Here is a 17,773-nt window from a genome sequence, read left to right as displayed (position 1 = left end):
TTTGCAAAGAAATTAGACTCACTGTGATTATCTTTGAAAGACAATGAGGGTTGTTTACTTTTTTGATATTGAGCTGCATGAGCTGTTTGTATATTTTGGAGATTAATCCTTTGTCTGTTGCTTCATTTGCAAATATTTTCTCCCATTCTGTGGGTTGTCTTTTCATCTTGTTTATGGTTTTCTTCCATAAAAAACTAAAAATAGACCTACCATATGAGCCAGAAATCCCACTACTGGGCATATACCCTGAGAAAACCATAATTCAAAAAGACACATGTACCCCAGTGTCCATTGCAGCACTATTTACAACAGCCAGGACATGGAAACAACCTAAATGTCCATTGACAGATGAATGGATAAAGAAGATGTGGTACATATATATAATGGAATATTACTCAGCCATAAAAAGAAATGAAATTGGGTCATTTGTAGAGATGTAGATGGACCTACAGTCTGTCATACAGAGTGAAGTCAGAAAGAGAAAAACAAATATCATATATTAACACATATATGTGGAATCTAGACAAATGGTACAGATGAACCTATTTGCAAGGCAGGAATAGAAAGGCAGATGTAGAGAATGGACGTGTGGACATGGGGGGGCGGTGGAAGGGGAGGGTGGGATGAATTGAGAGATTACGTTTGACATAAATACACCACCACGTGTAAAATAGATAGCTAGTGGGAACCTGCTGTACAGCACAGGCAGTTCAGCTCCGTGCTCTGAGATGACCTAGTTGGTGGGATGGTGGGGGGACGGAGGTCCAAGAGGGAGGTGATGTGTGTATGCATATGGCTGATTCATTTCACTGTGCAGCGGAAACTAACACAACATTGTGAAGCAATTATACTCCAAATAAAAAAGAAAGAAAGACAATGTGGGTGATTACAGAGGAAAAAATTACGTTCAGTAGAAAATTATAACACAACATATGGATATCAGATTTTTGTCCTGTTCATTGTCTTTGAGGTTTTATTACATAACTGTAAACCAAACTGGATCCTGAATTCTTCTAGTTTCCTCAAATACCTGGTGAAAACTCTCCAAACTAACGTTTCCAATTTTCTCCCACCCTTCTGATTTGGAATCACTAAGAACAAAGACTTCCCTTGAACTCCCTTGGAAGGAACCATACCAAGTCTTCCTCACTACTCAGACTTGAACTTTGGGTCCACATCCCCCAACTACAAAAGGCTCATCCAGACTCTTGGAATTGCACACCAGCTGGAGATCTAAAATTAAAACTGATTGGGGAAGTTCCTCCCCAAAATCAGATGGCATCTTGTGGTAGACAGCTGTCTCAAGATCACAGATCAAGATCTTCATCTCCAGTATGAAACCTTTATTCTTTTTGCCTTTTCTCTCTGTTAATACATGGAAAGACAATGTTCCTTAATACTGGCAACTATAGCTGAATCTACTGCTTAGGCTATAGCTACACAACAAATGTCCCTCATTTTCTTACAAAGGTGGTTTTAGATAATAGAATTGCTTTAGATTACTTATTGGCTGAACAAGAAGGAGTCTGTGCTATAGCAATACCTCCTGCTGTACCTGGATCAACATTTCTGGTACTGCAGCAAATACAAGAAATCAACAAACAAGCTACCTGGCTAAAACAGGTTGATGCCCCTTCGGGTACATTCTTTGATTTATTTGATACCAACTGGTTTGGTTCACAACGGTCCTGGCTAAGAAGTATACTTCAGCCTTTTGGTATTATCTTCCTAATAGTTATCATTGTAGTCTCCCAGATGCACTGTGTTTTCTCAGTGGTCTTAAATGCCACAGCCATCAGCAGTACATCAGATGGTCTCACTGTACTTGGAGAAACAGAAACAAAGTGAGCAACAAAATGAACAGCAAAAATAATTCTTCCAGGGATCTGACATCATAACCAATGAGTTTCACAGTGAGATGAGCAATTTAACTCTGATGGTGACTGAGAGTGACACTAATACCAAATTTTTGGCCTATCTCTCACATATGAGAGGATGACCAAAAGGGAGGAATTGTTAAATTAATTCAACCAGGAGGTCATTAGACTGATGTGGCTCTAATGTCATGACAGCCTACGTAAGCAAAACAAATTCTAAGCCTGTAAATGCCTCAAGGTTATGAAATCATAACACTAAGGGAAAACAATCACAAACAGCCAACCTGACTTTAAGCTTTAACCAATCAATAATTGCCTTACTTTGCCTCTTCCTTTTCTCGATAAAATCCTCTTTCACAGCTCCTGTTGGTGGAGTGCTCCTAACCACTTCTGGTTTCATGCTGCCCAATTCAAATCAATTTTTGCTCAAATAAACTATTAAAAAAATGTTAAGGTATGAGTCATGATTTTACATTTATTTTAGTAGTTCTTTGATTAATGTCTCTCTCCCCCACAAGATTATAAATTCCATGAAAGAACAGATCCATTTTTTGTTCTTCATTATTGAATCTCTAGCATCTAGCACATTTCAAATGTGTACTCAGTAAATATCTGTTGAATAAATGAACAATTCTCAAATCCAATGACCTTTGCACTCAGTACCTGAAGAGTTTGACTGTGTTGCTCTCTCCTTCTTGAAACTCTTTCTAGCACTGGCTCCAATAACACTCTCCTAATTTTTCTCTAACTTTTTTCATTCCTTCTTCTTGGTCCTTGAAGACTCTTCCTCTTCAAACTACCCATCAGTGTTGTCCCCCAAATACAATCCTGGCTTCTTTTCTCTTTTGACTTTATTTATTCTCCCTGGGTAATCTCATATATAAGTAAGACTTCACTTAGTATTAATACTATTAATTGGCTTTTAAATCTATCAGTCAAGACCTTTTGCTTGAGATCTTGATGCATATTTCCAAATATCTACTGGGTTTTCCACAGTCATTTATCTCATACACAGCATGTTTAGAACTGAACCCATCATCTTGCCACCAAATTGTTTTCATGTTTACCCATGTTGATGAATACCAGCTGCCTACGCCAGAAATTTTGAAATACTCAACCATTATCTAGCTTACCCTCAACCCTTTTTCCAATTATTCCCCAAGTTCTGTATATTTGTCCCCTAAATATTTCATGAATTAGTTCCATTCTTCCCATTCCTCCTGATAATACCCCACCAATTCAGTTTAGTCTATTTAATGACCTCCAACTTAAATCCCTGAAGCCAGTCTTTCCATTTTCCAGTGTATTTCTTACTCAAATGGTACTCAAATTGTGGCCCCCAGTCTGGTGACAGTCTGCAAATTGTTTCTTGTCCACAAGGAGATAAGGCGCTTGCACCAGAAAGTCACTAAGCATACTGCTTAGTTCAGCTGGCTTTTTTTTGGTAGCCATTCTTGCTCAATGAAGGAAGCAAAGCATTGCTCTGAATGCTGGCGCAAGCTCATCTTTTTGGGGACTTGTAACGAACAGTTCATGGACCAGCTAGCTGCTTTGAGAATCTGAAGCTACACCCTCCCTGAAAGAATTTCACATTCTAATCTGATCATGCACTGCCAGATCAAGCTATATGGTTCTCACCCCTCTGTGGAGCTTGCCCTGCCCCTCTTCCCCTAGGCTGAGTCAGAAGAGCCCTTTGCACTAATGTGCTTATAACAATAAGAGCACCCATTATAATACTTTATTATTTTTACTCACGTATTTCCTGTCATGTTTCATAAATTTTAGCTGAATGAATGGATGAATGATTTATACAAGAAAAATCCTACAGAATCAGATACGGTATAATTCTAGCCCACAGGCTTTTAATCAAGTTAAAATATGTTAAGTATGTACATATTTTAAAACAAACAGTTTGTTGGCTTATTTCAAGATGATTTTAGTCATATGGCACACAATATACCTGATATAGAAAATTTTTCCTTAAGTTTCTACAGGAAGAAATTCTGACCTACTACAAATATTTTTGGCAGCAATTTCTCTAGACGATTTGCTATCCAAATCAGGTTTGGCACCCAGGATCCATCTCTACATCTACTTGGCCCAAAGCTTACTGCACCTATCACTTGAAACCTAGTTTTTCAAGAAATTATCATGTTTTAAAAATTGTATGAGCATGCACTTTAGTCCCATGATAGGTAAATATGTGTAATTGCATGCGTGCTATATTCTTAGAGGAGCAAGAAATGTGATTTATGTAAAATACACACACAAAAACAAAAAACAAATACATCTAACCAACCTGTACATGGAGTGATGTGAATATTTTCAAAGCAACAGCTTGGAAATGTACTTCCCTGACTTGTTTACAGTTGCAGCTGCTTATGCATCTTGCCACCATCTTCAGTTCAATTACTTACATCTATGACTTGCGATTATCTTTAATGTGTAGATAATACATTAAAAAGAAACAATATTTGTTCTATCTTCTCCCACCATACTTCCCCTTTCTACTCTCAGAAATCTGAGTTCTCATTTAGAGTAGAAAGGGGGGTAATTCAGCTTGGCCTATTCAATAACCTTTTGGCCTATTCAGTGGGGAATGTGTATCTGTGATAAATTATACAGGTGGACATGGGGAAGCTGCATTGCTTTCTAGCTCCTCACAAATGAGATCTCTGCAAATGTTTTGTAATTTGTTTGGGAGGCTGCATGTGTCATGATTGTCAAATACCTTTTTACACTACTGTAGGTGGAGGAATGCATTATTTATTATTTCTGGTTTAGGATAATTTGCTATTTTTTTGTTATCTAGGACCCTATTCATCTCCAAAATAGTAAACAGGAGTTAACTATTTTATTACTTGTTGGCCCATTCTATTTCTTGATTTATAAATCACATTTCTTTCATATTTTAAGAGTTCAGAAACTGAGACATGTCTGAAAATCAATGTGTATATAAATGTGGCAGTTTCTTCTTTACCCCACAAAGTAGTTGTTACACTGGTGATGTGTCTAATAACTAATGATATCTTAAAGTTGATGAAAAGCCATATTAAATTCATAAAGATGCAGCAAGTGGTGGTTATTGAAAAACAAGTATGCTGATCTCAAGTAACTAATTTTTTAATGTCCTTCATAAAAACATCCAAGTGGCTATTCAACAATATCATATTTATTTCCACTAATGCAGTACATGATATTCAATTCATTATATTGAGTTCTTCAGGAGCAAGAGTGATGCTTTATTACTTGGTATCCATACACTCTAGCACACACCTAGCATATGGTAGGCTCTAAAAAGATCTCTGCTGAATGAATGAGTAAATATAATTATTGTGCATAAATCACATTGGTACCTAAGCTTCCCAGCCGTATCTCTAAGGAAGGATTCAACAGAATTGCAAGACTCTCAGAATCTCACAAAATATTCCTTCAAATTGTTATGAAATTCCCCACCTGGCATTTAGCCTTGGAGTCAATACTAGGATCAGAGGTCAAGGGAAAAAAAGAGAAATTAGGAGACTTCGCTTTGCTAAGCCCCTGACTTCTGTTGTACAGATCCAGGAACAGGAGAAAGGGCAGTTTGTGTTTTATTTTTTTATGTTCTTTTTCCATCAACTTCAATTTAAAAGGAATAGAGAAATGGTCTTATCTAACCAAAAACCTTAAAGAAACTAAACCCCATAATTAATATGATTTGTCTAAATTCATACCATTTCTAAGTGGCAGACCTGGACTCCTGGACCCTGTCTACTGACTCCAAAGCCAGCACTTTCTCCACTATGTCAGTTCTGCCAAAGGAAAGCACCACGTCCTTGTGCCAAGTGTTGGAAAGTCCTCCAGCTCAGTAACAGGTTAATTTAAATGTGATGCTCTACACAGAATCTCCATAAAGCTCAAATAAACCCTGGTCTTTATCCTACCCTTAGGTAGAATAACTACTTGTATCCTCAAAGCTAAGAGGGCAGGTTAAGCTATATTTGCTGTCAATTCAACTTAAAAATTCTTTTCCTATTTTAACAATGTACCTACCACTTCTCTTTTTTTAATGTTTTTTTTATTGTGGTAAAAGTCACATAATGTAAAACATACTATTTTAACCATATTTAACTGTACAGTTCAGTGGCACTAAGTACATTCACATTGTTGTGCAACTCTCACCATCATCCCTCTCCCGAATTTTTCACCTTCCTAAACTGAAACTCTGTCCCCATTAAACACTAACTCCCCATTCCTCTGCCACACCCCAGCCCCTGGCATCTACCAATGTACTTTCTGACTCTATGAATTTGACTATTCTAAGTACCTCATATAAGTTGTACCTACCTCTTCTACCCATGGTTTTTCCTTGCCATTTTTCTAGGGCTAGTTGAAATTATCTCTGAAATTTTATATGTTAGAATCCTGAAAAAACTTTTACTTTATTTATGTTAGCTTCGTGTGCAATGATATTTACTTTTGCTGGTGTAGCTTTTACTATCATTTTATACTGTTTTAGCCTCATTCTGTAATCTTTCTTGGTCCTCATCTGCATTTTATATTTTATTACTCACACGTTTTCCTTTTCTTTCCCTGGATTATAATATGTGACTTAGTCACTTTAAAATTTGAAAAGCAAAAGTAACGAATATTTTTGGTGGCCATTTCTTTTTGTACTTTCAATTTTGTCCTCCCGAGCCGTCTTCCTTGACTTTATATCTAAGTATTGCGTTTCTTTGTACTGTTTTCTCTGCTTTAATTTGGTAATCATCATCTGAAGTTTTACTTTTCTGGGTCTCACTTGATTCCCAATTACAATCTAACTGAATTATGATGGCTATCACTCCACTAAGTAGTCCCTTATGTCTACATCGCCAATCATTTCCTCTGTGTTACTCAAAAGACAGACATAAATCGTTTCCTTTCTTGTTTGTTCCTTTAAAGTCCATATTGGATAACCAACCAGTTCCCTAGCACGTACACAAACTTGGAGTTAAACTGATTTCTTTTAACATCCTGTGGGCCAGTTTATGTCCAAAGAGGTGAACACTTCCACAGCCCCTTACTTATCCTTTACATAAACCCTTTTCTTGTTTTTCCATTTCCTCAGACAGCACTAGACACATTCCTCATATCAGTTTACCCCATGACGAAATTTAATTTTGAGTTGCTTAACAATGATACTACAGTTCTTTAAAGGTCTTCTCACTCTCTCAATTACTCCCAAACTTCATTTAGTTAGAAATTTGTATCTCCAAATTGGGTGAGATAGTCACATCTTGTTATATAGGAGTGGGTAGAGAGCATGCACACACAGTAAAGTGTAGATGAATGTGAAAAACTGTAAGATTTCTTCAAGTTCAATATACAAGTGGAATTTCTAAACTGCCTGAAAAGAGTTTCTTCTCATAAGTTGCCTCTGCATGGGAATTAGGAGTCCTGAGCTGTAGTCCTGTCTCTACCATTAATTACTACATGACTTTGAGACAGTTTCTTAACTTCCGTGTCCTATCCTGGAAATATGACTCTCTTTGCAATGCCATTAAGGCTAACAATTTACTCAGCAACCATTTTCTCAGAATCTGTGCAAAGTGAACTCAAGTCTGTCTTAAACTACATCATCACAAATTCTGAATAAATTAGATCTGAATGAATTTGAACTATATTTCTTAATTTTGAGACCTAGTGACACAGGACTCGCTTATTTAAACCAATTAAGAAGACCAAAAAAATGGAAAAAGAGACCATGCATGTCTGCAATAGCCAAATGAACAGGAAGAGCAGGGACATGGATGATTCCAAACAGTAGGCAAAGCTAAAACTTAGTTTGGAAGTTTGTTTTTTTTTTAATTTGAATAGACACAGTTGTAGTATTTCAAAGAAGCTTGAAATGAAACCACCTTGTAAAAATGTAACTAGTCTTTTCTTCCTCTAGTCCCCACTTTATATTCAAAAATGGGCTTAAGCATTCTTCATACTGATACAAAGAATTTAGGGAACAGCGTTCTTGGCACTATGCAAATTTGTTAGTACACTTCTTTCCTAAGGTAAGAAAATAACTGTTTTTGTCTTAATGCTATTATTAATATTTAATAAACATATTATATCAACTCAATACTTAAATATAGAAGGTGACAGTACTTGAAAAAGTTCAAAGTATTTGGGCATTATATACTGATAGATAAGTAAGTGGTAAATATGTTTGTTTTTCCTATAGATTGAATTATAAGACCCAAAAACAGAATATGAGTAGCAAAATAAAAATAATAGAGGCTTTTTTCCAACTTTATTGAGGCATAATTGACAAATAAAATTGTGTGTATTTAAGGTGTACAATGTGCTGATTTTGACATACATATACATTGTGAAATGATTCCCACAATCAAGTTAATTAACACATCCATCACCTCACATATTTTGGGTAGTCTGTGTGTGTGTGTGTGTGTGTGTGTGTGAGAGAGAGAGAGAGAGAGAGAACCCTTAAGAACCACTCTCTTAGCAAATTTCAAGTGTACAGAACAGTGTTTTTAACTATAGTGTTCTTAACTATGCTGTGCATTAGATCCCCAGAACTTATTCATCTTATAAGCTGAAAATTTGTACCCTTTGACCAACATCTCCCCATTTCCTTCACACCCCAGCCCCTGGTAACCAGAATTCTACTCTCTGTTTCTATGGGTTCAACTTTTTTAAAGTTCATATATAAGTGAGCTCATGCAGTATTAATTATTCTGCCCTCAACACATCTCTACACACAAATCCAAGTACATCACAAAAATTCTGTTATGTAGTTCTGAAACAGAATGAATTCTGATTGTGAAACCATAAAATTGAAGTGGTATGGATGGTAGGATAATTTTACATTTTGTTATACCTCCAGAGGAACCTAGACAATCTCATATACAAAGGACAGGATCTCACCAAACAGAGGATTTCATTGCGTCAATCATTAGAATCTCACCAATATCAGACCCTGAATTGTACAACAGATTCCAAAGCTGAATTGTATAAGTTTGACTATTTTAAGTTTTCTCTATCCTTTTTTTCGCTAAAATTTCACAAAAATTGTAGTTCACTTCATCTGGGCTACAGGAGAAGGCAGGAGAAGGGTTTTAGTCTAGGCTTGAGTCAGAGCTTTAGGGGGAAAAACATCAAGGAAAAGGGATCAAAAGAGGATTGGTACCACAGCTCAGAGAAAGAGAACCTTGAAGAGATATGTGTGTGTGTATATGTGTGTGTGTGTGTGTGTGTGTGTGTGTGTGTATGCATTTCCTTCCTTATGGAAAAAATAAAGTATATTATTAAAGATCCATCTGATATATACAGATTGCCAACAAACACATGAAAGAATGCTCAACATCATTAATCATTAGAGAAATGCAAATCAAAACTATAATGAGATATCATCTCACACCGGTCAGAATGGCCATCATCAAAAAATCTACAAACAATAAATGCTGGAGAGGGTGTGGAGAAAAGGGAACCCTCTTGCACTGTTGGTGGGAATGTAAATTGATACAGCCACTATGGAGAACAGTATGGAGGTTCCTTAAAAAACTAAAAATAGAACTACCATATGACCCAGCAATCCCACTACTGGGCATATACCCTGAGAAAAACATAATTCAAAAAGAGTCATGTACCACAATGTTCATTGCAGCACTATTTACAATAGCCAGGACATGGAAGCAACCTAAGTGTCCATCATCGGATGAATGGATAAAGAAGATGTGGCACATATATACAGTGGAATATTACTCAGCCATAAAAGGAAACGAAATTCAGTTATTTGTAGTGAGGTGGATGGACCTAGAGTCTGTCATACAGAGTGAAGTAAATCAGAAAGAAAAAAACAAATACCGTATGCTAACACATATATATGGAATCTAAGAAGAAAAAAAAAAAGGTCATGAAGAACCTAAGGGCAAGACAGGAATAAAGACGCAGACCTACTAGAGAATGGACTTGAGGATATGGGGAGGCGGAAGGGTAAGCTGGGACAAAGTGAGAGAGTGGCATGGACATATATACAGTACCAAATGTAAAATAGATAGCTAGTGGGAAGCAGCCACATAGTACAAGGAGATCAGCTCGGTGCTTTGTGACCACCTAGAAGGGTGGGATAGGGAGGGTGGGAGGGAGGGAGATGCAAGAGGGAAAAGATATGGGGATATATGTATATGTATAACTGATTCACTTTGTTATAAAGCAGAAACTAAAACACAATTGTAAAGCAATTATACTCCAATAAAGATGTTAAAAAAAAAAATCCATCTGATAGAGTTTAAAGACTACATTATGCTTTAGTAAGACTCCTTTGGAATTCCAAATCGGTACACGTGTGTTGAGAACATTTTGAAGAGCTTTTCTTTTCAAAGGAATAGCAAAACATTACTAAAAATTCAAAGTTCATTGATTGCAAGAAGGTTCATCTCTTAATATACCGATTACAAATCTTTTGTTTCCATCTTTTGCTCTGAGAATGAATATATTTTTCTTAGAAAACAAATGGTAAATGATATAACTATTTTACAGACTATTTTATAACTATTTTATAACTATTTATTCTTTCAGATTTTTTTCACTTTTAAAATGTGTGCTATTTTGAAACATATGTTTTCACTGACCTAAATTCACTTTTTAGCTACGTTTAGCTAGCATTGTTGGCATAAAAGTTGGTTTTAATTCTCCTTAGCCTTTAAGGCATCAGGTAACTCCTTCATTTTTTATGTTCTCTCTTAAGGCAGATTATTAGAAAATTCAAAGCTAATTTTACCATCACCATGACTCCCAATGTTATGGATTTGTGTTTCATTTAGCTTCACATTATAACATAAACTCTTCTGGGAGTAAGTTTCAATCTCAGAGAGAACCTACAATATTGATAAGCTGCTTTACCCATTCAGTCCCTAATGACCATTTAATGCACTCAAGAGTCCCATATTAAGAGGTTCTTCATCAAATAATACTGTCCCGAAGTCCCTAAATGAATTTCAGGCCTTGACCATTTCAGACTAATTAAATGGAAAGAAAGGAGCTAGCAATCTGGGAAATTGAGCTTGTTAGACAGTCTTAAATAGACATAAAATGATGTAATTATAAAATTCCAACAATCAGCCTATAGACTCTAGAGATTTCAAAACAATTTGAAGCATACTATTCTGAATCTGCTTTTGTAATAAGAAAATTGGGTTTGGTTGTTTTTTCTGTTTTGGTTTTGTTTTTTGGGGGTTTTTTTGGTTCACTGTTTACCTTACCCTATAAATCATGCAAATTTTGTTTTTTAGGGAATGCTATCCACCTAGTTGGTTACCAAAGCAGCATTCAAGAAACACTTACACAATTGGGAATAAGAAATTGGTCCTTTATACCCATCTGACCTTCTCTAAGAGTTTCTGGCAAATAGCCAGTAAGAATTAAGTGGCTAACCCACAATTTCTATCTACAAATTTCTGTGTTCATTTAGCTTATTCTTATGTTCTCCCTTGAATAAAATTTTTAAAAGGCATAAAATGCTAAAGAAAAGGAAAATTAAGTCCAAGTCCCTAAAGGCCAAATAGAGTATAAGAATGATTTTCCAGTATATTTAGATACGTCATTTGTTTATTCATTCATTCATGCATTCTTCAAATGTTTACTGAACACCTATTATAATGCCCAAGGTACTATTCTAGGTACTGACAATAAAAGGTAAATAAGGCAATAATGTAATCCCTACCGTAATGGAGCTTATATTCTAGTAGAGGAGGTAGACAACCAAAAGTAAACAAATAAATGAACAAGATAAATCCAGATAAAACAGTTCTCATTGTTTAATATATCAGTGCAAATAAACATATGCACATAAACATAGAAACACATATAAACATATATAAAGATGAACATGTTCAAAATCTTGATGTCTATCATTCTAAACGACTAGGATGGCATTTCCATCAAGCATTTGTAACCAAGGAAATGATGCTGGTTCTCAGAACAAAGATGTTTAGGGGAGATAACTAAGCAAAACATTATTTTTGAAAAAGTAAGAATGAGACTTTTTCTCAAAATCCATTCAGTTCTTTGGATGATGCTTTAAATATATATGCCCATTTATAATACCAATCAATGAGGCAATGGCATAACCAATGACAGAATTATAACATCTACTTGAAATCCAACTAAACAGACTCATTTTACTTCACGCCTTCAAAAGCCAGAATAACTGCTGTTCAAGGTTCAACCCTTCACCTTTTCTGTCAAGTCACCATTGGCAAAGCACTAGTACAACTGTCACCTTCTGGGCAATGAAGTGGTGGATCTAGGCCAACTTCACCTCTCCTAGTTATTTCTATGATTACCAAGATAGGAAAGAAAGTGCAAAAAGAACGTCAGAATGAATAGACTCATTATTAACCTTCTCCTTACTTGCTAATAATTAGAGGAACAACCTTAGTGCAACTGAAACTTTTGAGTATATACCGGCCAGATGCCATTTTCAAGGACAGTCTTCTATTAGGTGATACATTGGAGCTAGCCCACAAAAGCCAACAGTTAAATTTTCAGGAATTTGGTCATCTGCTGACATCATGTTGGTAGCTTGAATCAGCCACCGTGGGAGTGTTTATACCACAGAAACTGGCAAACACTAAAAATCAGGACTTTTTAGAGTTATCATATGATCTAGCAATCACACTCCTGGGCATATAACAAGAGAAAACTCTAATTCGAAAAGACACACGCACTCCAATGTTCACAGCAGCATTATTTACAATAGCCAAGACATGGAAGCAACTTAAACGTTCATCAACAGATAAATGGATAAAGAAGTTGTGATATATATATATATATATATATATATATATATACATACACACAATGGAATATTAGTCATATTTGATTGTGTGTGGGTTTTTTTCATATGGCAACATATGACATTGGCCAAACACTTGATGTAGGGAAAGATCAGAGAATGTTGCAAAGGTCTCTAATGTACAAAATTTACATAGTTAAAAGTAATAATCCCATTAATTAAGAGATCAGTGTTGGGAATTGTTAATTTTGCCTTCAGCAAATCTGTAAGAAGAAAAATAAACCCACAAGGTCTAAAAGGGAGAAAAACAGGTCAAGAAATAAGAATAGATGACTGAAACCCGGTCCTATTGCCTTAGTACTCAATCCAATAGACGGATTTCCTAAAGGGGAAAATCTTTATTTATAATATTAATAATTGTCACATATCCCCCTGACCCATTACTACCTTAAACTCCTTCTTATCCTATCCTCTCTGTATGCTTGTTTTCCTCAGGCATTATTATTATTAATCATCTGTATATCATTGTAGCAACATTTAACTGTGTTTGAAGTGTATAGTTTAACCTTAAAATCCTTGAATGCTTTGAAAGCAACATTACAAATTACTTCATCTTGATACTTCTATTTTAAAATACTGGAGGCTTTAATGTAGCTAAGATGCCTGTCCACAGGAACTGTACTTTCTACATCTTTGCCTGAGCTCCAGTGAGGGAGGCCTGGGGTTGATCTGTTTTGCTGATTTTCACGAAATAAATAGCTCTGTGTTCCACATTTGCTTTTCTATCAAGCAGAAGACTAACCACCTGAGTTCCTCCTTGGAAGCAGGCTAAGATACATTAGAAATACATCTACACATGGAACTGCTCCTACAGAACACCCACTGAACGCTGGCAGAAAACGTCAGACCTCCCAAAAGGCAAGAAACTCCCCACGTACTTGGTCTGAGCCGTGTGGATGAAAGGCTCTTGGTGCTCCAGCCAGGCGTCAGGGCTGTGCCTCTGAGGTGGGAGAGCCAACTTCAGGACACTGGTCCACAAGAGACCTCCCAGCTCCACGTAATACCAAACGGCAAAAATCTCTCAGAGATCTCCATCTCAACATCAAGACCCAGCTTCACTCAACGACCAGCAAGCTACATTGCTGGACACCCTATGCCAAACAACTAGCAAGACAGGAACACAGCCCCATCCATTAGCAGAGAGGCTGCCTAAAATCATAATAAGGCCACAGACACCCCAAAACACACCACCAGATGTGGACGTGCCCACCACAAAGACAAGATCCAGCCTCATCCACCAGAACACAGGCACTAGTCCCCTCCACCAGGAAGCCTACACAACCCACTGAACCAACCTTAGCCACTGGGGACAGATACCAAAAACAACGGGAACTACGAACCTGCAGCCTGTGAAAAGGAGACCCCAAACACAGTAAGATAAGCAAAATGAGAAGACAAAAAAACACACAGCAGATGAAGGAGCAGGGTCAAAACACACCAGACCTAACAAATGAAGAGGAAATAGGCAGTCTACCTGAAAAAGAATTCAGAATAATGATAGTAAAGATGATCCAAAATCTTGGAAATAGAATGGAGAAAATACAAGAAACATTTAAAAAGGACCTAGAAGAATTAAGAGCAAACAAGCAGTGATGAAAAACACAATAAATGAAATTAAAAATACTCTAGATGGGATCAATAGCAGAATAACTGAGGCAGAAGAACGGATAAGTGACCTGGAAGATAAAATAGTGGAAATAACTACTGCAGAGCAGGATAAAGAAAAAAGAATGAAAAGAACTGAGGACAGTCTCAGAGACCTCTGAGACAACATTAAACGCAACAACATTCGAATAATAGGGGTCCCAGAAGAAGAAGAGAAAAAGAAAGGGACTGAGAAAATATTTGAAGAGATTATAGTTGAAAACTTCCCTAATATGGGAAAGGAAATAGTTAATCAAGTCCTGGAAGCACAGAGAGTCCCATACAGGATAAATCCAAGGAGAAACACGCCAAGACACATATTAATAAAACTGTCAAAAATTAAATACAAAGAAAAAATATTAAAAGCAGCAAGGGAAAAACAACAAATAACACGCAAAGGAATCCCCATAAGGTTAACAGCTGATCTTTCAGCAGAAACTCTGCAAGCCAGAAGGGAGTGGCAAGATATACTTAAAGTGATGAAGGAGAAAAACCTACAACCAAGGTTACTCTACCCAGCAAGGATCTCATTCAGATGTGATGGAGAAATTAAAACCTTTACAGACAAGCAAAAGCTGAGAGAGTTCAGCACCACCAAACCAGCTTTACAAGAAATGCTAAAGGAACTTTTCTAGGCAAGAAACACAAGAGAAGGAAAACACCTACAATAACAAACCCAAAACATTTAAGAAAATGGGAATAGGAACATACATATCGATAATTACCTTAAAGGTAAATGGATTAAATGCTCCAACCAAAAGACATAGACTGGCTGAATGGATACAAAAACAAGACCCATATATATGCTGTCTACAAGAGACCCACTTCAGACCTAGAGACACATACAGACTGAAAGTGAGGGGATGGAAAAAGATATTCCATGCAAATGGAAATCAAAAGAAAGCTGGAGTAGCAATTCTCATATCAGACAAAATAGACTTTAAAATAAAGACTATTACAAGAGACAAAGAAGGACACTACATAATGATCAAGGGATCGATCCAAGAGGAAGGTATAACAATTGTAAATATTTATGCACCCAACATAGGAGCACCTCAATACATAAGGCAAATACTAACAGCCATAAAAGGGGAAGTCGACAGTAACACAATCATAGTAGGGGACTTTAACACCCCACTTTCACCAATGGACAGATCATCCAAAATGAAAATAAATAAGGAAACACAAGCTTTAAATGATATATTAAACAAGATGGACTTAATTGATATTTACAGGACATTCCACCCAAAAACAACAAAATACACATTTTTCTCAAGTGCTCATGGAACATTCTCCAGGATAGATCATATCTTGGGTCACAAATCAAGCCTTGGTAAATTTAAGAAAATTGCAATCGTGTCAAGTATCTTTTCCGACCACAATGCTATGAGACTAGATATCAATTACAGGAAAAGATCTGTAAAAAATACAAACACATGGAGGCTACACAATACACTACTTAATAACGAAGTTATCACTGAAGAAATCAAAGGGGAAATCAGAAAATACCTAGAAACAAATGACAATGGAGACACGACGACCCAAAACCTATGGGATGCAGCAAAAGCAGTTCTAAGAGGGAAGTTTATAGCAATACAAGCCTACATCAAGAAACAGGAAACATCTCGAATAAACAACCTAACCTTGCACCTAAAGCAATTAGAGATAGAAGAACAAAAAAACCCCAAAGCTAGCAGAAGGAAAGAAATCATAAAGATCAGATCAGAAATAAATGAAAAAGAGATAGGAGACAATAGCAATGAAAAGGAGACAATAGCAAGGATCAATAAAACTAAAAGCTGGTTCTTTGAGAAGATAAACAAAATTGATAAACCATTAGCCAGACTCATCAAGAGAAAAAGGGAGAAGACTCAAATCAATAGAATTAGAAATGAAAAAGGAGAAGTAACCACTGACACTGCAGAAATACAAACGATCATGAGAGATTACTACAAGCAACTCTATGCCAATAAAATGGACAACCTGGAAGAAATGGACAGATTCTTAGAAATGCACAACCTGCCGAGACTGAACCAGGAAGAAATAGAAAATATGAACAGACCAATCACAAGCACTGAAATTGAAACTGTGATTAAAAACCTTCCAACAAACAAAAGCCCAGGACCAGATGGCTTCACAGGCGAATTCTATCAAACATTTAGAGAAGAGCTAACACCTATCCTTCTCAAACTCTTCCAAAATATAGCAGAGGGAAGAACACTCCCCAACTCATTCTACGAGGCCACCATCACCCTGACACCAAAACCAGACAAAGATGTCACAAAGAAAGGAAACTACAGGCCAATATCACTGATGAACATAGATGCAAAAATCCTTAACAAAATACTAGCAAACAAAATCCAACAGCACATTAAAAGGATCATACACCATGATCAAGTGGGGTTTATTCCAGGAATGCAAGGATTCTTCAATATACGCAAATCAATCAATGTGATACATCATATTAACAAATTGAAGGAGAAAACCCATATGATCATCTCAATAGATGCAGGGAAAGCTTTCGATAAAATTCAACACCCATTTATGATAAAAGCCCTGCAGAAAGTAGGCATAGAGGGAACTTTCCTCAACATAATAAAGGCCATATATGACAAACCCACAGCCAACATTGTCCTCAATGGTGAAAAACTGAAACCATTTCCACTAAGATCAGGAACAAGACAAGGTTGCCCACTCTTACCACTGTAATTCAACATAGTTTTGGAAGTGTTAGCCACAGCAATCAGAGAAGACAAAGAAATAAAAGAAATCCAAATCGGAAAAGAAGAAGTAAAGCTGTCACTGTTTGCAGATGACATGACACTATACATAGAGAATCCTAAAGATGCTACCAGAAAACTACTAGAGCTAATCAATGAATTTGGTAAAGTAGCAGGATACAAAATTAATGCACAGAAATCTCTTGCATTCCTATATACTAATGATGAAAAATCTGAAAGAGAAATTAAGAAAACACTCCTGTTTACCATTGCAACAAAAAGAATAAAATATCTAGGAATAAACCTACCTAAGGAGACAAAAGACCTGTATGCAGAAAATTATAGGACACTGATGAAAGAAATTAAAGATGATACAAATAAATGGAGAGATATACCATGTTCTTGGATTGGAAGAATCAACATTGTGAAAATGACTCTACTACCCAAAGCAATCTACAGATTCAATGCAATCCCTATCAAACTACCAATGGCATTGTTCACAGAACTAGAACAAAAAATTTCACAATTTGTATGGAAACACAAAAGACCCCGAATAGCCAAAGCAATCTTGAGAATGAAAAAGGGAGCTGGAGGAATCAGGCTCCCTGACTTCAGACTATATTACAAAGCTACAGTAATCAAGACAGTTTGGTACAGGCACAAAAACAGAAATACAGATCAATGGAACAGGATAGAAAGCC

Source organism: Eschrichtius robustus, chromosome 2, assembly GCF_028021215.1.
Source record: "Eschrichtius robustus isolate mEscRob2 chromosome 2, mEscRob2.pri, whole genome shotgun sequence".
NCBI lineage: Eukaryota > Metazoa > Chordata > Mammalia > Artiodactyla > Eschrichtiidae > Eschrichtius > Eschrichtius robustus.
The sequence above is the reverse complement of the archived record's forward strand: the minus strand, read 5'-3'. Positions refer to the sequence as shown.